At 38.4% G+C, this 26,571-nt stretch overlaps 1 long non-coding RNA gene across 2 annotated transcripts in view; it reads right to left on the bottom strand.

Moving 5' to 3' along the window:
• Positions 1-26,571, bottom strand: part of LOC110255833 (uncharacterized) — a 217,375-nt gene that overhangs the window by 60,619 nt on the left and 130,185 nt on the right. The window lies entirely within an intron of this gene.

Below are 26,571 nucleotides of genomic sequence, written 5' to 3'. Positions count from 1 at the left end.
AAAAAGAGCACGGAAAACTTAAAATTTAGTTTTAATTTACACCCCGAGGATTATATTTTTTAAGAACGTTGATATTTCTGATTGAAAATGAAAATGAACCATTACCAACCAGCATGTGAACAGAGAGCCTTTTTGAAAGTTGCAACTTTAGATAGATGCCTACATTGCCTCTTGATTTTTGTGACAAAATCTGAAAACCTGAAATTTAGTGACACCATTCATATGATGCTGCTAACAGTTACACAAAATATCTTTGTTTAGGGACCTAATAAAATTGGTCATATAAAGAGGAAATGAGATTTTTAATGCAAAATGAAGCTGACAGTGCTCTTCTATTACCAGGGTCTTATTAGGGAAAAATTCTCTGACATCTGTTTATCCCCTGCAGCCAACCTTGTATTCAGAATACAGTAATTGATTCACAGCATCCACTGGGGATCTAACTGGCTCACTTTTCCACACCGCACTACACAGGTATCTGTGCAGCTAATTCTGAATGTACATCTACATCGTTATCTCCTGGTGAACTGTGACCCTAAACACTTTGGAGGCCCAGATGAAAGTGCTTCCTCCACCCTCCAGTGCTAGGGGTGTAGCAGATTCTGCAGCATAGCAATTCACACAGGACATCCAATCAGAACCATCCCCTTTGAAGCCCTTCTCAGCTGGGAGACCATGAATGATTCATAGCTTCTCTACACAGACTAAAGAGGAAGAGCAAAGCTAGTGTGTATTATTCAGGACTGCATCCTCAATAAGTCTCCATGTTCAGCAAATTGCTACAATGTTGTTTTTTTTTCTTTTTTTTTTTTTTTTTGCTTAGTTTTTACTTCCACACAACATCTCTTTTGTGTACAAGTTTTAACAAAGAAAGATTGTCTGTTTAAGCAAACTTGTTGATTGGATTATCTCCCTCCCCTCTAATGAATGTTGGTGTCATCAGGATTTAATGCAAAGGAAAGTGCCTGGTAGGGACTAGGTTTCCGAGGAGAATCCCAAGATCTCATCTTCACAATTAACTTATAAAGTGTATTCAGTGTCAGCTTCTCAGTTTTTTCATGATTAGGGTCAAAATAGTAATTGCGCAGTGCACCCATGTGCAAAAGCTAGCTTCGCAATGCCACTTGTAAAACTAAATAAAATATCTTACCCATTGGAAAATACTCTTGCCAGCCCGGACTGCTGGGCTGTCTACAAGGCCTAACTCAGGACCCTCTCTTTCTGCATCCGCTCTGAGCCGTCATCATGATAATGATTACTAAGCGTCTTCTCCGGCCCGGGATTCTGCAGACACAATAACTGGATATTACCCCCCAAAGAAACATCAGTTCTGGAAGCTTCATTATTAAGTAAGCAAGATTTTCCTTGTGTCATCATTCACAGAGGGTTTATGTTCCACGCTGAAATATAAGCATCAGGAGAAAACCACAGAAATCCTACCTGAAAGGGTTAGTGTCACTCAACACTCTGGAGGTTTTGGTCAAGAAATTCGTTTTCTTTCACTTGTGACCAAATCTATGGATCTGATGTTAGTGTTCATCATTACAACTTTGGTAACTCCACACATCTTTTGGCAATCCTGAATTGTAGAATTTTTCTAACCATCTTTAATTTGACTGCATCCACATATGCAGGAAGGCTTTCAGAAATAATACATCCCAAGAGCTACTTAGACTGCATGTAGCCACAGAGTATTGTTTGGTAGTTGCCAAGTCCTTTAGCCTAGCTCGGTAATTTGAAGAAGCCATCAAAAATGACTAAAATGAAACAGAAGTTTCCAAAATGTATGAAAAAAGCTATTAGAGGATGAGAAGCTGTATTTGCTAAAACATCCAAACTCCTCATATTCTAGACAACACCATATGCTTTTTGGAAAAATATCACCTTAAAAAAAAACACACACACATAAGGATTTCATCCACCTTAGATCACCTTGCTTTTTTTTTTTCCTTTGGCCCAGGTTCCCATGTGGGCTACCTGATTTGTTCATTGTTGGAGCTGATTGACAGGTACGGAGACAAAAATGCAAATGATATGCAAATAGACACATTAGGGCAGTTCTTTGTAAATAGAATTGCTGCTTCTGTACATAATGGCATTTCTTAACAATGGGTTTCTACCTTTGTAAACGCAAAACAATCTCCACAAATCATAAAATACTCAGGTTTAGTTCTATTGTTTTGAAAGCAAAATGCAAGGTAACTAGATAACTAGATATGGCTCATGGGAACAACTTCAATATATGTTTCTTTATTCATAATTATGTCCAGCTGAAGTGTCTCCACTTATTATATCCATTATTTTGTGTGTGTGTGTATGTGTGTTATGATGCTTGTGGTATATGTTAAGATATGTTAGGGCCTGCTCAAATGAGTTTTTATCTGTATGTTGCAAACAGACTCACTTAATTTTAGTTATTGTATTTCTGAGTTCTAAAATTTCCATTTGATTCTTCTTTGTATCTCCTCCTCCTTTGCTAAGACTCTACTTTTCTGCTGGTTTCTGGTACTTCATAAGTTGCCTAATCCAGGAATGTGCACTGCTGAGTCTTGTTTAATACCATGGGTAGTGTTGATGGTTTTATTTAGCAGACAGTTGGTAGATGAGGCTCAGGCTGTAGGTTCTAACCATCCTTCTGTGGGCCACCAGGTCAGCTGTCACTGCCCAGTGCTATTTGGATCTGACCTCCACATGTGCCACCTAGTCCGGGAAATGGGGTTTGGTCTATCTGTTAGTTCAGACATTAAAGTCTTCAATACGATAGATAGACTCAGTTCTAGGGAGTTCCCTTCGTGGTTCAGTGGTTAACGAACCCAACTAGTATCCATGAGGACGCAGGTTTGATCCCTGGCTGCTATCAGTGGGTTAAGGATTTGGCGTTGCCGTGAGCTGTGGTGTAGGTGGCAGACGTGGCTTGGATCCCCCGTTGCTGGGCTGTGGTGTAGGCCGGCAGCTACAGCTCCAATTTAACCCCCTAGCCTGGGAAGTTCCACATGCCATGGGTGCAGCCCAAAAAAACGAAAAAAAGAAAATGAAAAAGAATTGGTTCCACATATGTAAGCTCAGAACTGGGCACATAAATTCTTAATGGGAATCATGTTCCCAAATTCTTCCCTATGCATAGCCTCCTCAGCACTTTCCCATTGCCGGGGCTCATCATTTCGGTGTTCTGGCTAGAAAGGTGGGGCTTCCCTCATCCTGCTCTGCTGTGCGTTTCTGCAGCTGTGTCTGTGTTGGGGGCCAAGCGTCAGGAAGAAAATGATTTTTAAAAGAGAATTGGCTCACCCCTCTTGGACACAGAGGCCCACCGAATATGGTGAAAGTTTCTCTTTCTTCAGAATTTTGCCTCCTCTGGGCTCCTGTAGTCAGTCACTGACACTTCTATGACAGGACTGTATGGGAGAATGGAGGGGAAAAAAAAGAAAAAGAAATAGAAGTTTCTCACATCCTCTCTGCGTTGTGAGTTTCTTTTCTTGCTCTTGGAGTCCGAACTGAAAGCTTTCTGAATTCTTTTGGGCTGCCGTTCAGTCCCCACTTCCACATTGGTTGAGAAAAGTGTAAGAATATTTTCATTGGCCATATCATTTTTTAATGTTAAACTCATGCTTTAATTCTTGTATTCTTCCCACAGCTCCCTGACACTATTTAGTTTCAAAATTCTCAAATAGCGAGTTCATGCTTCCCGTCCTGTACTCAGTGGAAGTGATAGAGTACGTTTATTCCACCCTACCTGGAACCAGAGGTCTCTAGAATTTAAATATGAGGATATTCTGAAAAGAAAAAAATGATGATTGAAGTTACATTTATGGAAATATGTTGGCTTTGGTGTTGCCCACAGAGGTGCAAGAAGTCTAGGAGGAATTTACAAGGTGATTGTGGTGAGAGGAAGCCTTCCACTTGAAGTCAGACATGGAGCCAGGCATGGATTCTACAAGTTTAGACTGACCTGTAGCCTCTTATAAAATAGCCGATAGAAGGAGCCCAGGGTTCAAACTAGCTTTAGGTGGAAGAAGAAATTAGAAGGGATTAAGCAGAACTATGTATGTTATAAACCTGCCCCTTTATCTCTCTTTTCCTATTTCTTGATAAAATCTTTCTTAATGAAATGTTCTGGGAGCGCATCTCAATTTCTCTGTAGGAAAGGGAAACAAGGAAGGGCGAATTTAATTCAACATTCACTCCACAAATACTTACAGAGAATTTGCCAAGTGTCAGCACTGTTATACTCATGGAGATAGACTAGTGGAAAAAAAGTTTCTGACTTTATGGAGCTTCTGGTCTCATGGTAGCCTAGTTCTTTTATTTTCTAGACCTTCCCCTAAAACGTGATAGACAAAAGTGATAGTGGGATGAAGTGAGGGGGATAAGTGTGAGGCAGTGGTCAAAAAAATAAGAAGATGCCAAAGCGACTGTGGACCTCCGGTGGACAGAGTGTACCTGTTGTCAGGCACCATGGCCCGTCCTGCCATTAGATAGCATCTCCTCTCTATACTGAAACTTGGAAGTTCTGGTTTTGATTAAAAAAAAAAAAAAAAACAGTGTTATTTTTCTAGAAAATGTGTGTGTCCCCTGCTCATTACGAATTCTTTGCAATGATCACTTCACTTCTGCAATTATTTTTTCCCAATCTGCCTACAATTTGCTTTACAAATGTACTGACTCCCTACTTACATTGTTCAAGAACTGGAGTTAATACTGGGACCAGAGAGGTCAAACATAGCTCCAGCTTACAAAAAGAGTACCTTCTAATGGGAAAGATGGAGAGAAAAGGATCAATACCAGGTCTAAAATCTTAGGTTTCACTATACACTAAGTGTGCTTTGAAGAAGAACCAGTCACCAAATCTAAGCTGATTCTTGAAAAAGCAGTTGAAGAAAGATAGGAAGAGCATTTATCTCAGACAATACCAACAACATTAAAAAAAAAAAAAAAGGCAAAAAGAAAGAAACAGGGCCTGAGACCATATTGTGTTTTTGTATAATAACATGAACTTTGGTGGAAAGGAATCTGAGTTAAACTTAACTATTTCCTGGCTATTGAATATAGGCAAAGAGAGTTCTCTTCCTCAAGCCTCAGTATAAACAAGGAGGAAAAAATAGCATCATTTCAAGGATTGTGAGGCTTGAACAAGATGATAAATGGAAAATATTAGCAGTGACAAGCATGAAGCACGTCTGTGTTCATGTTTTTTTTTTTTCTTTTCCTCTTTCTCCTCCTCCCCCTCTCCCTCCTAGTCCCTCTCTTCCTCCTTCTCTTCTTGGTATTTGGATAACAGTAATTACTATTGTCATTAGTGTTTATTATTAAAGCATCTAGTGCCAGATGGGAAGAGGTGGGATATAAGGATGCAAAGAGGTCAGGGCGAGACCATAGAGGATCCTGTATATCATCTAAGAAACATAAAAGTTACCTTGCAGTTTATGGAGATAAACTGAGAGTCTTTAATATGGAAGTACATGATCTGATCTGCATTTTCTACAATGGATTTAAGTGTAAAGGGGCAGAGAGTAAAAACTGGAAGTAGGAAAAAAACACAGAAAATAAATGAAATGGTTCAGATGATGATGATGAGAGCCTTAAATAAGATACCTGAAAAAGAAGCAGAAAAGTGAGACTAAGAAATAGTTACGAGTAAGATTGGAAGCAATTTTATAATTGGATGTGGGTAAGGACAGGGAGAGGGGAGAGAATAGGATGACTCCCAGGTTTCTGTTTCTCCAAGCTGGTGAGTGATAGCATTATTTTTTCCCCAGTTTATTGAGGTATAATTGACAAACAAAATTGTTATGTATTTATAGGGTACAATGGGATGATTTGATATATGCATACATTGTGAAATGTTCACCACAACTAACTTAACACATCCATCAATTCACATAGCTCCTTTTGTGTGTCTGTGTGTGTTAAGAACACTTAAAATTTACCCTTAGCAAATTTCAAGTGTACAATACAGGGTTAACTATAGTCACCATGCTGTACATTAGATCCTCAAAACTTATAACTGGAAGGTTTTACTTTTTGATCAACATCTTCCCATTTCCCCCACCCAGAGCTCCAGCAACCATGATTCTATCCTCTGTTTCTGTGAGTTCAACTTAACTTTTAAGATTTCACATATAAATGATATTATATAGTGTTTGTCTTTCTCTGTCTGCCTTATTCCCCCTGTCTTAAGTAAGTAAGGGTATATTAACTGAAAAACAGAATACTCAAGGGGAAACAGTTTGTGCATAAATGGTCATGAGATCAAGGAAAAAAAAAAACACCCAAAAACATGAGTTTGAGGTCAGCATGAACCCAAGAATTTGCTATCTAACTCATCTGGAGCTCATAGGAGAGGTGAAAACTGGAGGCACCCATCAAGCAGACAAGAAGATGGTGGAAAATCTCATAAACATAGGTGAGAATTGTATGGATGGATGGATAAACAGACAGACAGACAGACAGATCGATCATAGAGTGATAAAAGCAGCAGACCAAGAATTGAGCCCCCCAAAACAATAATATTTCAGGAATAAAAATTAAGTGAACATTCCAAACAGGTGGCAGATAAGAGACAATTAGGGAGAAAAATGGAAGTTAAATGGGAAGTAAAGATGGAGAACAATTTTTAATTTTTTTCTCAAAATGAACAACTGTTGCATAGATAAGAATAGGAGAAAATTCAGCTGTTCTGGTTATTTATTGTTAAGCATTCAGGAGAACAAAAATAGAATAAAGTATTTTATTCCTAAAGTAATAGGATCCTAAGAATAGACATGAGTCCACTTTTTATTTAAGGACACTGGTTGAGAATGTTATTAATTCATATGTTAATTTATTGGGTTATAAAATTACTGAGTGCAAAGACGGCCAATCAGATTCTTTTGGTTTTGATAGTGGCCAGTAGAGGGCCTTGCACAAAATTAAGTGGTAATAAAGGAACACTGAATCAAACTGATGTGCTCTGTTAGTGGTACTCCATGTGACCAGTCCAAGAAGAGTAGGAAGCTTCCTAGGTCAATCAACATGCTGCTTCTCTCATCCAGAAAATCTTACTTTGAAAAAGTCCTCAGCTATTACAGTTGATTAAAGGGATCTAAGCCAAGGGACTGACCTCTTCTTGGGTTAATAACACAGAGTTTTCGGATCTATTACTTTGAGTAGCAGTCCTCTACGCTTCTGGTGTCTACAGCGGGGCACTGACATCCCCCGAGGGGGTCACAAAACAGCCCAATGGGACCTAAGCAGAAAATAACCCTTTCTTTTCACTTATCTTTCCATCTCAATATTATTAAGAGATGGGGCTTCATCAGTATTTTATCAATCAGTTGATAGAAGTACAAGTGTATACTTTATCAATGAGAGTATATGTACGGTCTATCTCACTTATTATTTTATTGCAGGAATAATCACGACTTGAGCAGCTATCATTAGCAAGAAACTGTTCTAGATGGACATGGGGATAGAAAGAATAGTGACAGATCCTACCCCAAGTGGATTTACAAACTAGTTGAGTAGACAAGGTATAACTGAGTGACTGCAAATAGTATACATGAACTATTGATATACACCCCCCCCCACACACACAAATAGATCTTAAGGAAGAGTTCAAGGAAATAGCAGAAAAATGTGCCACCACAGAATATTTGTCATTTGAACATTACAGTTTGGTACCGTTGCAGGTCATAGGATGGAAGTGTCACTCCAGGTGAGGATGGATAGAGAAAAGAGTAAGCATTTTCATTCATTTTAAAGGACAGGAAGGGTTTAGACAGACGGAAGGAGAGCACTGCAAGAGCAGGGGACCTCTGGGATCAAGTGCAAAGAAGTTCTAGGATCATGGGGAACACAAAGTAAGCCATCAGGTTCAAGTTTTTCATGTTGAGAAGAAATGGAGAGGAGGCATTAAATGAAGACAGCATCCAAATGTGAGTCTTTTTTTTTTTTTTCCTTTTTAAATCTCTTTTTTAGGGCCTCACCTACAATATGTGGAGGTTCCCAGGCCAGGGCCTGAATCAGAGCTGTAGCGACTGGTCTACACCACAGCCATAGCCACAGCCATGACAGATCCAAGTCACATCTGCGACCTACACCACAGCAACGCCAGATCCTTAACCCAATGAGCAAGGCCAGGGATTGAACTTGAGTCCTCATGGACACTAGTCAGATTCGTTTCCACTGAGCCATGGCAGGAACTCCCCCAAATGTGAGTCTTAAACTTTCAGGTAAGCACTATGGACCTTTTCAAGATTTCTGATTACATAAATTATGAGATAAACAGAATGCTTCAGAGCTTTAGAAAGAAAATTTGGAGACAGCAATAATAAAATATATTTGGATAAAAATCCATCAAATAAAATATGTATTCATATTAAAGCTTTCATCGTGTGTGGCTCTGTGCCAAACAATACTGTGCATAATTTAATTTGCCCAAAGTCATTCAGTAAATTAGTAGAGGACTTAGAAGTCAACCCAAGTACTGAGTCCAAAGCCCATTATCATAAATACTATAGTGAAGGACACTGGGTGCAGTAGAGTTAAAAGGATGAACTGGGATGGTGGATGAGAGGAAGAAAGTCAGAAGACTTTCAGAAATCATTGTGATAAAGGTAATAAAGACTTGAAACCTGTAAGTGGCAATTTACAAAGGAAAAAATGGATCTAGAGACATGTCAAGGGTAGCATAGTGCCTTGAACAGTGCCCAGACTTTACAACAGTGCCTAGTAGAGACTGTAAATACATAATGAGTGAGTGAATAAATGAATGAATTAAAAGTGGGAATGCTTTGGAAACAAAAGTAATGGTGCACAGGAAAATAATGGACATATTAACAAGTGTACTAACAATGTAGCCTAGCAGAAATATATTACTATTCTAGCAATTAAGTCAATTTATGGAATTGAGCATGTAGTGGAGGAAGAACACAATCTAGACTTGTGAAAAGATGGGTATAAAAAAAAGATTTTAATCTCAGGATAGAATTGTTCAAGATTTTAGGTATACTGGCAAATTAACCCAAAGGACAATGATTTCAATGAGCATATGATGACTTTTTACTGGAGCCATCATGGCATTTGCTTTCTTATCTGACAGCAGCAGTGACAGGAGTTTGCAGTGGTGCACCTGTAAGATAATGGCATTTTGACTGGTGGGAAAGAAACATGAAGCAAAATGTAAGAGTTTTCTCCCTTGAAATGCTACTGCATTTTCTTCTCCATGCAAACTAAGAAGAAACAGAAAAGACTGTATCTACATGGCTATATGACATCAGTTATTTTACCCCAGGAAAATTTAGGAGCATATATGTATAATCTGAAATAAAGCAAGAAATAAGAACCTTCAAAGTACTCTGGTGCCACAAAGTAGTATTACCTTATGGCATCAGGCTTATTTGAACCAAAGCCATATTATGAGGAAAAACATTATATAGCATAGAAATATTCTCATTAAAATATATTGAAAGCTTATTGAAAAAAAATCTCTTGATTTCCATCTAAACCTTAAATATTTTGCAAGGTTTAAAAATACATAACAGTGGGAGTTCCTGCTGTGGCTCAGCAGTAACGAACCTGACTAGCATCCATGAGGATGTGAGTTTAATCCCTGGTTTCACTCAGTGGGTTAAGGATTCAGTGTTGCTGTGAGCTGTGGTGTGGGTCACAGACCCAGCTCAGATCTTGCTTTGCCCGTGGCTGTGGTGTAGGCTGGCAACTGTAGCTTCGACTCAACCCCTAGCCTGGAAACTTCCACATGCTGTGGGTGCAGTCCTAAAAAGAAAAACGAAAAAAAAAAAAATATATATATATATACTTAACAGTGATAATCTGATATTTGTCTAGATAAGAAAACTTTCATAACACAACTTTATCCGGGCAATTGCAAAGATAAATGGCATTGTTATCATTTTATCTTGAAAATTATTATAAACTTACAAAGAAGGTTTGACGCTTTGTTTTTCTAAGCAAATTCTCCTAGAAACTCAAATTTGTACCTTGCTCTTGCTTTAGATAGTTTGGATTTACTTTGATGCAGGATTCTCTGATATTGGTCTGAGGCGGGTCTTTATAAAGCCTATCTCGGAATCCCGCCCCAGATGCTGGGAGTTACATTCGCCTGAAGTGATTCCAATGCACGCTAGAGTTTGAGAATCAGTAGAGCAGAAAATCTTCTGGGTCCAGAGATAAAATAAGTGAGTTGCCTCCTATTGAATGCCTGGTCTTCTTTCCCCACCTTAACTATCACTCCTCAGAGTTGGGAAAATAATTAGCCTGGTGTGTACTAACGCTTCAATGATAAATTTTTTCTGTCACTTTTTTGTATTGAAGTATAATTTACAATGTTGTGCTAGTTTCAAGTGTACAGCAAAGTGAATTAAATATACACGTGAATATATGTCTCTAATATATAATATACATTATATTAATATACAATATATACATATTCTTTTTCAGATTCTTTTCTGTTATAAAGTATTATAAGATACTGAGCATAGTTCCCCATGCTCTACAGTAGGTTCTTATTGTTTACCTATTTCATATACAATAGTGTATATGTTATTCCAAACTCCTAATGTATCTCTTATCAAAGCTATCAAAAGTTACTAAAGGAGTAACCATAAGTTTTCTAAGTTTGCGAGTCGTTTTCTGTTTTGTAAATAAGTTCATTTGCATCAATTTTTAGATTCCACATTTAAGTGAGACCATATGGTATTTAACTTTTACTTATTCCACCTAGTATGATAATCTCTAGATCCATCCATGTTGCTGCAAATGGCATTATTTCATTATTTTTATGGCTGAATAATATTCCACTGTATATATGTACCACATTCTCTTTATCCATTCTTCTGTCAGTGGGCATTTAGGTTGCTTCCATGTCTTATCTACTGTAAATAGTGCTGCTATGAACACTGGGGTGCATGTATCTTTTCCAGTTAGAGTGTCTATATTTTCTGAACATATGTCCAGGAGTGGGTTGCTGGATCATACAGTAACTCTATTTTTAGTTTTTTGAGGAAATTCCATACTGTTTTCCACAGTAGCTGTACCAATTTACATGCCCACCAACAGTATAGGAGGGTGCCTTTTTTGCACACCCTCTCTAATACTTGTTATTTGTAGACTTTTTTTTTTTTTTTTGTCTTTTTGTCTTTTGTTGTTGTTGTTGTTGTTGCTATTTCTTGGGCTGCTCCCGCGGCATATGGAGATTCCCAGGCTAGGGGTTGAATCGGAGCTGTAGCCACCGGCCTACGCCAGAGCCACAGCAACGTGGGATCCGAGCCACGTCTGCAACCTACACCACAGCTCACGGCAACGCCGGATCGTTAACCCACTGAGCAAGGGCAGGGACCGAACCCGCAACCTCATGGTTCCTAGTCGGATTCGTTAACCACTGCGCCATGACGGGAACTCCTGTAGACTTTTTAATGATGGCCTTTCCGACTGGTGTGAAGTGATACCTAACTGTGGTTTTGATTTGCATTTCTCCAATAATTAGCAATGTTGAGCATCTTTTCATGTACATACTGGCCATCCATGTGTCTTCTTTGGAGAAACGTCTATTTAGGTCTTTTGCTCATTTTTTTATTGGGTTGTTTGTTTTTTAATATTAAGTTCTATGAGCTGTTTGTATATTTTGTAAATTAATCCCTTGTCAGCACTGTTTTGCAAGTATTTTCTCTCAGTTCATAGGTTGTCTCAATGTTTATTTTTAAACAGCAAGTTGGAAATAATTATGAGTTACATCAATAAAATACATTGTGAAACATGTTTTTTTTTTCTTTTTATGGCCACACCTGCAGCATATGGAAGTTCCCAAGCTAGGGATCCAATTGAGCTGTAGCTAGAGATCTACACCACAGCCACAGCAACACCAGATCCAGCCGCACCTGTGACCTACACCACCGCTGGCAGCCATGCAGGATCCTTAACCAGTGAGCATGGCCAGGGATAAAACCCACAACCTCATGACACTATGTTGGGTTCTTGATCTGCTGAATCACAATGGGAACTCCTTCTTTTATTTTTTAATTTAATTTTTTTGTGTGTGAAACTTTAAATACACAAATTATATAGAGTTCACAATAAAGCAACATCATCATCAATAATGTTTCATTTCTCTTGGACCTAGAAAACAGATACCATTGCTACATTTAGGAGTTCTTTCGGATAACCTTGAGAAATGCGTTGGAAAGTCCACTCAGCCTCTCAGAGAGCCCCCCACAAAAGAGTATAACCACATAAGTGACCATCATCAGGGATCGTTTACTACTTGGCACTGTTTGGTGTTAAAACAGCCAATTTGATAGAAATGACAAAATGCCTCTATATGAGCAAAGAGAAATTCACAGTTTAATAGCTTTTTGAGGAACGTGTGTTATGACAATGAACAACTGCTTTCTTTTTAAATCTCTGTTATAAGATTCCTAGTCTGTCCCAGTCTCGGGAAGGAGACAAAAGCTGCCATCTGATTTTTTTTTCAGTAAGGTCTTCTGTCTTGGTAATGACAATAAAGAGGACCAACAAAAATAATGAGTTTTTTATTATCTATTTGAAATGCATATTTCACTGTATATTCAATAAAAACTCAGCTATATTTCTCCTTAAGTCAGGAATCTCATCATTGATAAGCTTTATTTCCCATTATGGGACACATTTTTAGAGAATCATTTAATCTTCATGTTTTATAATACTAAGATTTTATAAATAACTCAGTCATGTTTATGGGATAAAATGATCAAGTAATAAAGTGTTTTAAATAACATTTGAAATAAAAGAAAATACTAAATATAATGTGTTTTATAAAATAATACTCATTCCATCCACCAAGGTTATGAAATTAGAAGAAAACCACTGAAGTTTCAAAGACTGGAAAGAGGGAATAGTTGGAAATAACGCAGCCATTTGTAAAGCTATTATTTAAGGTCCTAATCACATGGCCTCTCAAAATAATGATTTTGATCGATTCAAGCTAATCATCAGGGTCTCGACCTTGACAGATTTCTACACTTTGTCCTTTATCCAAACCACCACTCTTTCATACTTTCAGAGATTTCTGCCTCTGATACACCCAGTGGGATGCAGACAACTTTAAAACTCTTGAAAAAATATGTGTCAGAGAAGGATTCTGTACAGCAGAGCAATTCCTGGAGACTTGTGAAACTGTATTTTTGTCTAATGTTGAATAATTTACAAAATATTTTTAAGTCTGAGTCACACCACCAATAACAAAGACTAGTTAGCTTTATGTATCTGCATACACGTTCCAAAAAGAATTTTTTTAATTATTTTTACATGTCACATACTGAGGATAACTCCATTGGTGCTAAATGCCCAAAGATGACTGCTTTAACACTGAGAACCACCTAACACTGACTTATAAATGATCGGTGTTTAAGTCCTCGTATCACTCATTACAGATCACAACGAAAAAATTTTTTGAATGATATTACATATATTTGTGATTAGAATCACTGATATGTGAGCAATTCCTTCACCTTTTTATGAGGCATATTCAGAAACTGGAATTTTACTTGTCATCACAGGCTATTTGCCATTTTGTAATGGATAGTGGCTAATTAAACTTGCGATGACCTTGTTGTTCTAGTTGCAAATACAATAGTGTCTTGAGTCATTTACTGAGCTGGCAGTGATGGATGGAAGTGCTTCACAATAATTAGGTGGTAAACAATGTTAACTGGGCAGTAATTCACACTAGCATTGCTAAGGTATTTTATAGTAACGTGGCAAATGACTCATCACTGCCATCTCTGTAAAATGATGCTGGCCGCCCAGATAAATCATCCTCTTCATTGGTACAGGAGACATTAGAAGATTATCATATTTCAAATCAGCCAAAGGAAATATTCCTCTCTCAAAGTTCTCCTATGCACAGAAGAGGCTGCCTCTTATAAGCTGTTCTGATTTGCAATACAAATTGGCAACTTTTCCAAGGTGGCAAGACAGATGGCAAGCATTTTTATTATACTGGCTTGCTTGTCACAGTTGACATGAGGGACAGAACAAGAACACAGTGAAGAGAATTCGAATGGTCCAGACAAGCATTTGGAAAAATAATAAATAAAATAAATGTACTGATTGGAACAAATATTTTCCCTTTTTATCAATTCATATGTTCCCCATGAATAATCCCACACACTTTGGCATCCAGGTCTGTTTAGTGGGTATAATTTTTTTTTAGTATTCCGCTTACTTCTCTCAAAGTTTTGGCAGACACAGATTTTTCTGCTGTTTCTCAGATTAATACATTGTGGTATAGCGTGGCTGAACGGCAAACCGTGACAAAGTTAAACAATCAGCGCAGGCAAAACAATCCAGGCTGTTGGATTTCAAATTCAGATTCACTGTTCATGAAAGCACATGATAGATTAAAATTACTTCTGTAATAAAATTATGCCTACATCTTTACGTTTATTCTGAAATCTGATTTCATAAAGTGTAGAAGAAATGAACTGTTAGGACATAGTGGCCATTAACTCCTAGGCTACAAATGGAAAAACTCTAGGATAATCACCAACCCCTTCATTTTGAGAGGAAGAAATTTAAAGACAAACCTTTTTTTTTTTTTTTTTTTTTTGCTTGCCTAAGGACATGTGGGTAGCCGATGATATAAATTTTTTTTCTTTGTGGGTGTTTTTGTTTTGTTTTGTTTTTGGTGGGGGGAGCTTTCTCATTATTTTTTAAATATTTTACATTGGAGTATAGTTGATTTATAATGTTGTGCTAATTTCAGGTGTACAGAAAAGTGAGTCAGTTATACACATACGTATACCTGTTCTTTTTCAGATTCTTTTCCATGTGGATTCAGTGGCCAGCCAGGTAAGTACAGGAGTGAGCTGGGTATTAAAATCTAGGGGAATGGTGGCCAGCTCAGAAGAATGCACACTCTGACTCAGGACATTCAAACTTAGCCCACAGCCCTCCAGCTTAAAATGTCTGGCTAGAGCTTGGGTTTTCTGACTTCCTATCTACAGTTGCATCCACCTTCTTATCACACCATATGAACTGTCTGCCTTTCAGGGATTTTAATCAACTATTTTACTACTTCCTAAATAATACAAGAATAATATGCTCTTTTCTTTCTCACTACAGAAATGTTTTTGGAGCCAAACATACATGTCCACAAAGTAAATTTAGGAGAAACTAAAGAAATGTCTTTATTGAAGGAACAAGGCATTCTGGATTTTCTCAAGATAGCATTTTAACCTATCTTCTTATTTTCTTTCTAAATAGACAAGTTTATCACATTCTGTCACTTTTACTTCTGAGAGACCTCTCAAAACTCCTCTCCCTCATTCCCTCTTAAAATTGTCCCTCTGATTGGCAGCCTTGTTTCAGGACCCATCATTTTTCACCTGGACCGTCACATTAATTTCCTAAGTGGCTTCTCCATGAAGTTAGCAACTTGCTCGCCTTCTAATTGCCAGCATTCAGCAGAGTGCCTGGCACATGGTGAGTTCTCAAAAATTGTTGGTTAAATAAAATTCAAAACTAGCCAGATGCCAAAACAGATAATAAAATGCCTATTTCTATATGTAGACCTCAGGATCCAGGAGCCTGATTTTCATAGGCCGAGGGAACATCACACTTTACCAAAGAAGAAACACAGATGCTCATCCCAGTATTGGTTTTGATTGCAACTGATACCTAGGGACCTTGCTTTAAGAAGTTTTAAAAAACACATTTATCTATGGAAAACAATTTATTAAACTCATGGAGGAAAACCTTGATAATTACAAAAAATGTAATTTAAAATTGATTTTATAGAAATGTATACTGTTTTCGAATGGATATATATATTGAGGCTGTGTTACTTTGTCGTCTGAGCCTAGCTGTTCAAATGTCTCTGGGGTCATAAGGAAAGATAATCTCTTAGTATTTTTCTACATGTAGATTCATAATTTTAGAGTTTTAATACTGCTTTCTTCATGCATACAATGAAGTCTGCTTAATAGATTGAGGATTAATTGAGACGGAAAAAATAAGAGATTTTTCATGTGTTGTTTCCTTTAGGGAATAAAGGGGTCACTATCTTAAAATCATGTGTTGTTAAAACAATCAGGGCATTGGCCTTTGAAGCCAAGGAGGAAGTTAGAAAATTATTTATCCAATAGAAATGGCATTATTTCTAGAAATTCCTCAGATCTTTGTTGAGAGCAATTTAACATGTTTCTAAGATCTATGTTTTTTTCAGGTTATATTTCTTGTGAATTTGGAGGGAAACATTCAAAGCCACATGAAATTAGCTAAAAGAAGAACAGTCACTTTATATTTTAGGATTCTTTAGGTAGATATTTTGGAATATGTCAATATGTTTTAAATGTTTCTAGAGAGGAGGAAATAAGCACCACTCAGTTTTGGATTGTTGGGCTTATGGTAGTTCCCACTACATAACTGGGATTTACACACACACACACACACACACACACACACACACACACGCATATATGTATTTTCTTTTCTTTTTTTTTTTTTTTTTTGGCTGCTCCTCAGCGCATGGAGTTCCTGGGCCAGAGATCAGATCCCAGCCACAGCTGTGACCTAACCACAGGTGCAGCAACGCTGCATCCTTAACCCACTGTGCTGGGCTGGGGATCAACTCTGCGTCCCAGCACTCCCAAGATGCCACCGATCCCAATGTGCCACAGCAGGAAATCCTACCAACATATTTTAAGAATAAAGAAACAGGAAATGAGGAAATGAAACCATCATGGCAAGAAATAGCCGGGATACTGCATCAAAATTTAGAGAGAATAAGGCATAAACTGCTCCTAGCCCTGACACCCTGGAGTGAAATTATGTAACCAGGACCATAACAAGATTTTTTGTCATTCCGAATTCTCTGTGGCGCAGCGGAATGGAATCTGACTAGTATCCTTGAGGATGTGGGTTTGACTCCTGGCCTCACTCAGTGGGTCAGGGATCTGGCTTGCCATGAGCTGTGGTGTGGGACGAAGACACGGCTCTGATCCTGTGTTGCTGTGGCTGTGGCATAGGCTGCAGCTCCAATTTGACCCCTAGCCTGGGAACTTCCACATGCTATGGGTGTGGCTCTTAAAAAAAACAACAACAACAAAAAAGAATTTTTGTTTTTCTTTTTAGGGCTGCATCTGCTGCATTTGGAAGTCCCCAGGTTAGGGGTCTAATTGGAGCAGCAGCTGAGGCCTATGGACCCACTGAGCCAGGCCAGGTATCCAACCTACATCCTCAAAGAGACAACATCAGGTCCTTATCCTGCTGAGCCACAAGGGAAACTCCACAGGATATTTTGCTTATGGTAAAAAGAGTAGGCTCTTGAGAGCTGTCATTTCCTTCTCCCTTCCTTTCTCAGTTTAAGATGATATAAAAAGCCAGTGAGGGAGTTCCCATTGTGGCTCAGCGATAACAAATGTGACTAGTAACCATGAGGATGCGGGTTCGATCCCTGGTCCTGATCAGTGAGTTAAAGGATATTGCGTTGCAGGGAGTTGCAGTGTAGGTCATAGGTCGCAGACACAGCTCAGATCCTGCATTGCTATGGCTGTGGTGAAGGCCAGCAGCTGCAGCTCTGATTTAATCCCCATAGACTGGGAATTCGCATATGCCACAGGAGAAAAAACAAAACAAACAAACCAAAAAAAGGGCAATGAGCTCAGATGTAATTCTCAGACCTGGTGATTGCCTCTTCTGTGTGGCTGCTGTGACCGCTAACTTCAGATCCATGTCTACAAGCAACAAGTGCCCTGGGGCCCTGAGAATCCCTTCAACTCCACACATCTTTCATCACAAGTATGCCCTTGGCACAGCTTGTTGGCTAATTTGATAGTAAATAATAAGAAATATTACCTTTATCTCCTCTTTTTTTTTTTTTTTTGTCTTTTTATGGCCACACCCACAGCATATGGAGGTTCCCAGGCTAGGGGTTGAATCAGGGCTGTAGCTATGGGCCTACACCACAGCCACAGCAACATGGGATCCTTAACCCACTGAGCAAGGCCAGGGATTGACCCTGCGTCCTGATGGATGCTAACCAGATTTGTTTCCACTGAGCCACGATGAAAACTCCACCTTTATCCCTTTTGAGTTAACATTCCTGATTGTTCTCAATCAAGACCAAACTTTGTGAAGTGGCTGGAGTCACACATCATTCAGGAAGGATAAGTATTAATGCATATAAAATATAACTTGAATCTAATGAACTTGAAAGTTTTATTAAAATTCCAGTTGGGACAAATTATAAGACTATTTCTCACTTGAATCAAATAAGCCACCAGGAGATGATTGCAGCTCAGAAAACGTCTCATATATTTGCTTCAAGGAACTTTTACTCCTTAAACTCTGTACTCTATTCTCTCAGCTTCTTGGTTACTATGTGACTCAGGATCATACTGCTGTAGAATTATTTTCTAAACTAGCATAGACTCTTTTTTAATATCCTCTGATGCCACTGGGATAAAACTATATCTTTTCTTTATTCATTTATTATTATTATTATTATTTGTCTTTTCTAGGGTTGCACCTGTGGCATGTGGAGGTTCCCAGGCTAGGGGTCTAATCGGAGCTGTAGCCACCGGCCTACACCAGAGCCACAGCAACGCGGGATCCGAGCCGCGTCTGTGACCTACACCACAGCTCACAGCAACGCCAGATCCTTAAGCCACTGAGCAAGGCCAGGGATTGAACCCACAACCTCATGGTTCCTAGTTGGATTCGTTAACCACTGTGCCACGACGGAAACTCCTTATTTATCTTTTTTAGTTGTGTATAACATACACAGAGAAGTAAAAAAGTCATAGCCAATAAATTATCATAAAATAAACACACCCAGGTGACTACCATGAAGGTCAAGAAACATTACCAGCACCATTCCCTAAGATTCCTGTTTGCATCCCTCATAATCCTTCTACTAAGATATATTTCCTCCTTCTTCGGAATCCAGCATGGTCCTCATCTCTAACACCATGGAATATTTTTGCATACATTAACTTACATAAATGGAATCACTCTATATAATTTTTGCATGTCACTTTAATTTTTCTCTCCCATTTTACTAGTTGTATAGTATTTCATAAACGTGTCCCCATGTTTCTTCACCTACTGTTTGGGTGTAGGAATGAAATTCCTACTTATATAATATGTGCTTATTTAATTAGATACATCAAAATTTCAAAATAATTGTCCTAGCATTTATATTATATGGAGAAGTGATATTAACTACATCTCTACCAACACAAGACAATGTCAGTCTCTTATTTTAGCTACTCTAGTGGATTACAGTTATAGAACCATCTTTATTGGGTTTACCATCCACTGAGATATCCTCTTTGGTGAGATACCTTTTCAAGTTTCTTGCCCATCTCTATTTGGTTATCTCTTACTTTGCTATTAATCTGTCAGTGTGCTTTATCTATCTGGGATATAAATTCTTTATTATTTACATGTGTTGCATATATTTTCACCTATGGCTTGCCTTTTCATGATGTATAAAGCTTTATCAACTTAATATAGTCTATATTATAATTTTTTTGGGTTGTTCCTGTGGCGAGTGGCCGTTCCTGGACCAGGGATCAAACATGCACTACGGTAGGGACCCGGGCCACTGCACTGACAATGCTGGATCCTTATCCCAAAGTGCCACAAGGAAACTCCTAAATATTTTTAACGTTTTCTTGAAGTATAATAATTTACAATGTTGTGATAATTTCTGCTGCACAACAAAGTGATTCAGTTATACACACACACACATCCATTTTTTTTTCAGATTCTTTTCCCATGTAGATTATCAGAGAATATTGTGTAAAGTTCCCTGTAATATACAGCAGGTCCCTGTTGGCCAACTATTCCATATACTCTTGTGTGCATATGCCAATCCCAAACTCCCTCCCAAATCCATCCCTCCTCTACCCATCTGTCCTCTTTGGTTTTTCAAAGTCGGTGAGTTTGTTCTGCAAATAAGTTCATTTGCATCCTTTAAGATTCCAAATATAAGTAATATATAATGTTTACCTTCTGTAACTTATTTCACTTAGTATGGTAATCTCTAAGCCCATCCATGTTGCTGCAAATGTCATTATTTCATTCTTTTTCATGGCTGAGTGATATTCCATTGCATGTATTTGCATCTTCTTTATCCATTCTTCTGTCGATGGACATTAAGTTTGCTTCCATGTGAGGAATATTGTAAACAGTGCTGCAGTGAACACTGGGGTGCATATTATCTTTTCAAACTATGGTTTTCTCTGGGTAGATGCCCAGGAGTGGGATTGCTAGGTCATATGGTAACTCTATTTTTAGTTTTTTGGTCAAACTTCAAGCTATTTTCCATAGGGGTTGTACCAATTTATATTCTTACCAACAGTGGTTCCCTTTTCTCCACACCCTCTCTAGCATTTATTGTTTTTTTTTTGTTTGTTTTGTTTTGTTTTTTTGCTTTTTAGGGCTGCACCCACAGCACATAGGTTCCCAGCCTAGGGATCCAGTTGGAGTTGTAGCCACTGGCCTACACCACAGCTGCAGCAGTGCAAGAACCGAGCTGTGTCTACAACCTACCCCACAGCTCGTGGCAATGCCAGATCCTTAACCCACTGAGCAAGGCCAGGGATAGAACCCACAACGTCATGGTTACTCGTCAGATTCATTTCCACTGTGCCACAATGGGGTCTCCCCTGTTTGTAGACTTTTTGATTATGGCCATTCTGACTGGTGTGAGGTGATGATACCTCATTATCATTTTGATCTGAGGAGATTAATTCCTTGTCAGTTATTTCATTTGCAAATTATTTCATTTTGTTTATGGTTTCCTTTGATGTGCAAAAACTTTTAAGTTTAATTAAAGCCCATTTGTTTATTTTTGGTTTTATTTTCATTACCCTAGGAGGTGGCACTGAGAAGATATTGCTGCAGTTTATGTCAGAGTGTCCTGCCTATGTTTTCCTCTAAGAGTTTTACAGTACTCAGTCTTATATTTAAGCCTTTAATCCATTTTTGAGTCTATTTTTGTATATGATGTTAGAGAATGTTCTAATTTATTCTTTTACATGCACCTGTCCAGTTTTACCAGCACCACTTATTAAAGAGATTGTCACATGGGTTTGCCGTTCACATTTAGATCTATCATCCACCTAGAATTGTATGGTGTGAGGTAAAGGCCAAGTTTTTCTTTTTTTATATGAATATTCAATTGACTCAAGCCCATTTATTAAAAATTGTGAGTTCTCCCTCATTGCTCTAGAGAGAAAATTTTTTATAAATTCAATGTCCATATATTAATGAACGCTGAAACATCTCTCTTCTAAAGGCTATGACTGGAATGAAAATATTACATTTTATCTCTGATCAGATGATTTTTAAACATCTGGAATCCTTGCCCAGGAAAAATTCACAACTAGGCTCAGTTAAAGAGAATCATGACTGAATAACAGTGCCCACCATTGCCTTAGGACACATGACAAAGAAAACAGTATCTCTTTCAGACCTTTGAACTAAACAATAACAAAGGGGATATAAAATGATGTGAAGAAAGAAAAATTAAACTTCATTTTATAAACCTCAGCGTCCTCAGTTTTATTTTTCCCTAATTCCCAACTTCCTTATTATAATGTAAGTCACAGCTGAAAATAAGGAAGAATTCTCAAAGACCTCAAAAATTCTCTGACTTCTATCCCCATGAGCATGAGGAGGAGAGAGAGTAACTTTCTCCTCTCACCCATCCAGTATCAACCTTGCCTTCTGTGGCAAGCAGCTTCAAGGGGGCCTGCAATTCATCCCTGTGTCCTGGATTTTTGCTTCTGAGATTAGGTTATAAAAAGACCCAGCTTCATCTTTGAAGCTCTTGACAGGTCTTGATTCACTGGCTCTAGAGGAAGCCAGCTGTCTTTCCAGAGGGAGTCCCATGAAAAGATCCATATAAATGAGTTTGGAAGGGGGTTGTCCAATGCCCTCCAACAGTTGAGGGTGAAGAGGGTGAAAGCAAACCCTCCTTCAGCTGATCCTTAGAAATGACTACAGCTCCAACAATAAACTCACTATGGTCTCCTGAGAACCCTGAGCCAAAACCACTTATTCTTTAAACTGCTCTTGGATGCCACTGAAACTGTGAGGTAATAACTCTTTGCTGTTTTAAGCTGATAAGTTTGGGGTGACTTCTTATGCAGAATAGCTGTCGGCCCTTGAAGAGGTATTTGAGGTTAACTGTCTCATCTTAATGTTTAGAATCAACTAGCTTTGTGATTCTACCATACTTTGTGTAAAGTACAGAGTGGGCATTTAATAAATCTTTATTAGTTGTTTGTCTTATTCAGTAACAGTATCAAACTACCCTAAACTTTCCCTTTCTAATGAAAAGTTGAGAAACTCCCATTTTGCTCCATCATCTTCTTACCATGTCCTGTCTGGGAAGCATCAACATGGGAATATTATGAAATCCTCATCATGTTGGATTCATTAAGGAAATAACTAAAAAAATGTTTTAGTGATAATAAGAATAAAAAACCAACACAATCCGAAATTCTTCAGCTTTATATTTTCATAAAGGTGTGTGTGTGGGGGGGTGCGCATGCACGCACTCATGGTATATACTGTCTCCATTTGGATGGGGAGATGTTAGCGGTAAAGGTGTGAGACAGAAACAATGTAGGCTTAACTAAATAGGATGTTCCAATTACAAACAGAAGTAAAGATGGTTATTTAGACATAATTTACCAATAGGATAGCTACAGCAGAAACTTAGTTTAATGATTTATAAAATGCTATTTTTCTTTCTAATTTCCCATGGGTTGTATGGGTATTTTAGTCAAGGTTGAAGCAAGTAATGGACATTTCATTGCAGTATGGGTTTTCTCCTGCTTGATGACTTCGTATTACACTTTTAAGGGCCAATTTTAGCCCATTGATGCATATGCATACCTCTTCCTTTTATGAGGAACATTCAGCTCCCTGAGTTCTACTGCTACCCACACAGATTTCCAATTAGAATATTTCTTAATTATTAGAAATATATTACATACCAAAAGACTACTAGCCCACCTTACCTGGAACACATTTAAAGAAGCAGATTATAAGTACCATTTGGGGAATGAGTTAAGGGGAAAATATCACAGGAAGTGTTCTGCAGGGGTCAGTTCCCAGTTCAGTGCTATTTAACATTTTTTCCAGCGACCAGGATGATGGAATATTAAGTAAACTTGTTAAATCTGCTGATGACATAAGGTAGAAGAGGTAGCCAATATTTTGGAGAATAGAATTAGAATTTAAAATGACCGTATTATGTGTGAACAGAGGTCCAAAATGGAAAGAACAAAACTGAATGTGTATGCATTCCTGCTGTACATGTAGCGTAGGATACGAAATATTAAGGGAAGATAATAAAAGACAAAGAAAATACAAGCCAACCAGAAACAATTTCTTTTTCAAGGTCAGAGGACACAAATCAAATAGAATATTATTTCTGTTTGAAGGTCATCTGCTCCTTTATAAAGAGGGACAAAATAACTATAAGAGCATCAGTAACAACTGAAAGTTCTTAAGAATAAATATGAACAGTTTATATAAGAACCTGAGTGTAGCCATACTGAAAAGCCAAAAAAAAACCAATAAAGACGACCTTTCCTCATGTCCTATAATTTTAAAAGGTCAATTATCTGCCTAAGATGGTAACAACTTAAGTGAAAAAAAAAAAAAGCAAAATAGGAGCATTCACCCAAATTTAAAGAAGTTATACAGATGCTTTTACTCATTTGAGTTATTGTATGTAATGTTTTGACTTCACAAAACACTTCTCCATAATTTTTTACTCATAATAGCCTTGTCTCACCAACTAGACTGCACAATTTTGGGATGCAAAGATTGGATCTTTTATGCATTCAAAAATCACTGAATGTAAGAATTATACTTTTCAGATAGCTATTGATTTGAAATAGTGGAATTTTCTAGTTAAATTGGGTCGGTTTTTGAAATAGCACTTGCACTGCTACAGTCTAACTAGTCCCTTAGCAAATGGTAAAAGACAGTATTTCTTCTGTCCATCTTTGTAGTTCCTTAATCTTAGCCTTTGGGTGATGACAGGGTGAGGGTTTGCTATTTTTGTAGAGGTTACTTTCATTACACTAACAGTTCTCACGGTGTGGTCCAAAGATCCCTTGCACCTCATCGAAACCTTTTATGGAGGTGCCTGAGGTCGGAACTATTTTCAAAATATAATAAAACTAAGATGTTGTTTACATCTTTCATCCTCCCTCTCTCACAAGTGTGTAGTGAAGTTTTCCACACATGTGTTTTATTGAAATAGAGTAAGTGCAGAAGCAATGAGCAAACACATTAAAGAGATTTGCAAAAACTCAAAACATTACTTCTTCCCTAATATTTTTTTTGTTGGGTAAAATACATTTTTATAAAGTTATGTTTATTAACATGTAATAGGTTCATTGTTTTCATTTTTAAATTAATTACATTTTGTTTTAATTTCTAATAAATGTCAAGAGACAAAACAAAAGCTCCTCAAGGTCCTCAATAACTTTTAATTGTGAAAACAGGACCTGAGGGCCAAAAGTATTAAAACCATTAAATTATCCAAACAGCTTCTAATTTGTTAGGGTCCTCCAAGTCCATGAAACCATTTAAGGCTGTATTCTACGGAGCAAGATAGAGTGAAAGGTGGGCGTAGATCAACAGATCTTAACCTTAGCTGGACAGTACAATCAACGGAGAGTTTTAAATTGAGTATTGGTGCCAGGATGTTTTTAAAATTTATCCATCATCATTATTTATCATCACTAATTTTGGAGGCAGGAGTGGGTTTCTGTTTAGGCATCAGGAGTTTAAAGACCTTCCCATGTGGCTGTAATATGCAGACAGGGTTGAGCATGCATTGGATAGACCTTCCTCCCCCTACACCAGCCTGACGGAGATTCTGGATTCCTATCACACAGTATGGTGACGCCTCCTCAAATGGTGATACCAAACCCAACTTGAGTCTACTCGCGCACAGGCAGTAAAGCCAACCTACTGCGCAGGTAGTAAAGCCAACCTACTGACATTGGGTTGTGGTGAAGGAAAGTGCAGAGTTTATTGCAGGGCCCAAACGAGGAGCGGAGGGGGCTAATGTTCAAAAGTCCCAAACTTATCGTGGCTTTCCCGGAAAAGGTTGTTAAAAACAGAGTAAGGGAGAGGGTCGCGCGGGGTGTGTTATCAGCTCGTGGACATTCTTCTGATCAGCTGGTGGTGAGGTCACTGGGAGTCACCACCATCAACCTTCTGGTTCCAACCTGTCTGGCGTGTATGTGCTTGTGGTCAGCATACATTAACTTCTTCCACCTGGTGGGGGTTTCACTATTTGCAAAACTGCTTAAAGGATATGGTTCAGAATATTATCTATAGCCCTTGAGGAGGAACAAAGGTCCTTGACTTTGTTTAATGGCTAAACTATTATTATTTTTTCTTCTTGATTGCTTTTCTTTGTTTCTGCATTTTGTTACCTTTCTGATTAAATTTATTCATTGGACCTTAAGGAAGACCTAGGAGGCTAAAGTTTTTCTACAAATAAGGGGCAGGCAGAGGACATGGGGGAAGGGAGGGACTCTGTCCCAGGAAGACCCCATAGGGTCCTGCTTGGTTACAATGGGACAGAGCCCACACAAACCTCAGCCATTTCCAATGCTGTCACCTCCGTGCATTCTCTCTCTCATTTTTTAATACTGCCTGTGAATTTCAAGTGGTTTCTGATTGTTCATATTCTTCCTTATGACCCACAGTATAGAACAAATGATAATCATTAAACTAGTTTAATGATTAAGTTACAATAGTGAAGTTAAAGATTTGGCTCCTATTTTTCAACACAACAGTGTAAGGAATGATTTGATATTCTGTAAAAATGTAAATAAAATAATTTTTCCTTTGTTAGAGCAAACTAAGAAGTCACGCTAAAATTACATTCCTGGAGTTCCCGTCGTGGCGCAGTGGTTAACGAATCCGACTAGGAACCATGAGGTTCCGGGTTCGGTCCCTGCCCTTGCTCAGTGGGTTAATGATCCGGCGTTGCCGTGAGCTGTGGTGTAGGTTGCAGACGCGGCTCGGATCCTGCGTTGCTGTGGCTCTGGCGTAGGCCGGTGGCTACAGCTCCGATTCAACCCCTAGCCTGGGAACCTCCATATGCCGCAGGAGCGGCCCAAGAAATAGCAACAACAACAACAACAAAAGACAAAAAAAAAAAAAATTACATTCCTGAAAGAGCATGTTATTTTAAGTATAAATTAAGCAACAGAGTAAATTTCTTTTTTTCTTTTTTTTTTTTTTTTTTTTTTCCTGTCTTTTGTCTTTTTGTTGTTGTTGTTGTTATTGTTGTTGTTGCTATTTCTTGGGCCGCTCCCGCGGCATATGGAGGTTCCCAGGCTAGGGGTTGAATCGGAGCTGTAGCCACCGGCCTACGCCAGAGCCACAGCAACGCAGGATCCGAGCCGCGTCTGCAACCTACACCACAGCTCACGGCAACGCCGGATCGTTAACCCACTGAGCAAGGGCAGGGACCGAACCCGCAACCTCATGGTTCCTAGTCGGATTCGTTAACCACTGCGCCACGACGGGAACTCCCAACAGAGT

This window comes from Sus scrofa, chromosome 11 (genome assembly GCF_054392235.1).
Source record: "Sus scrofa isolate SSC_HxYL_T2T_F1_AM1 chromosome 11, Sscrofa_HxYL_maternal_Yorkshire_Landrace_v2.0, whole genome shotgun sequence".
NCBI classification, from domain to species: Eukaryota; Metazoa; Chordata; class Mammalia; order Artiodactyla; family Suidae; genus Sus; species Sus scrofa.
The sequence above is the reverse complement of the archived record's forward strand: the minus strand, read 5'-3'. Positions and strand labels throughout refer to the sequence as shown.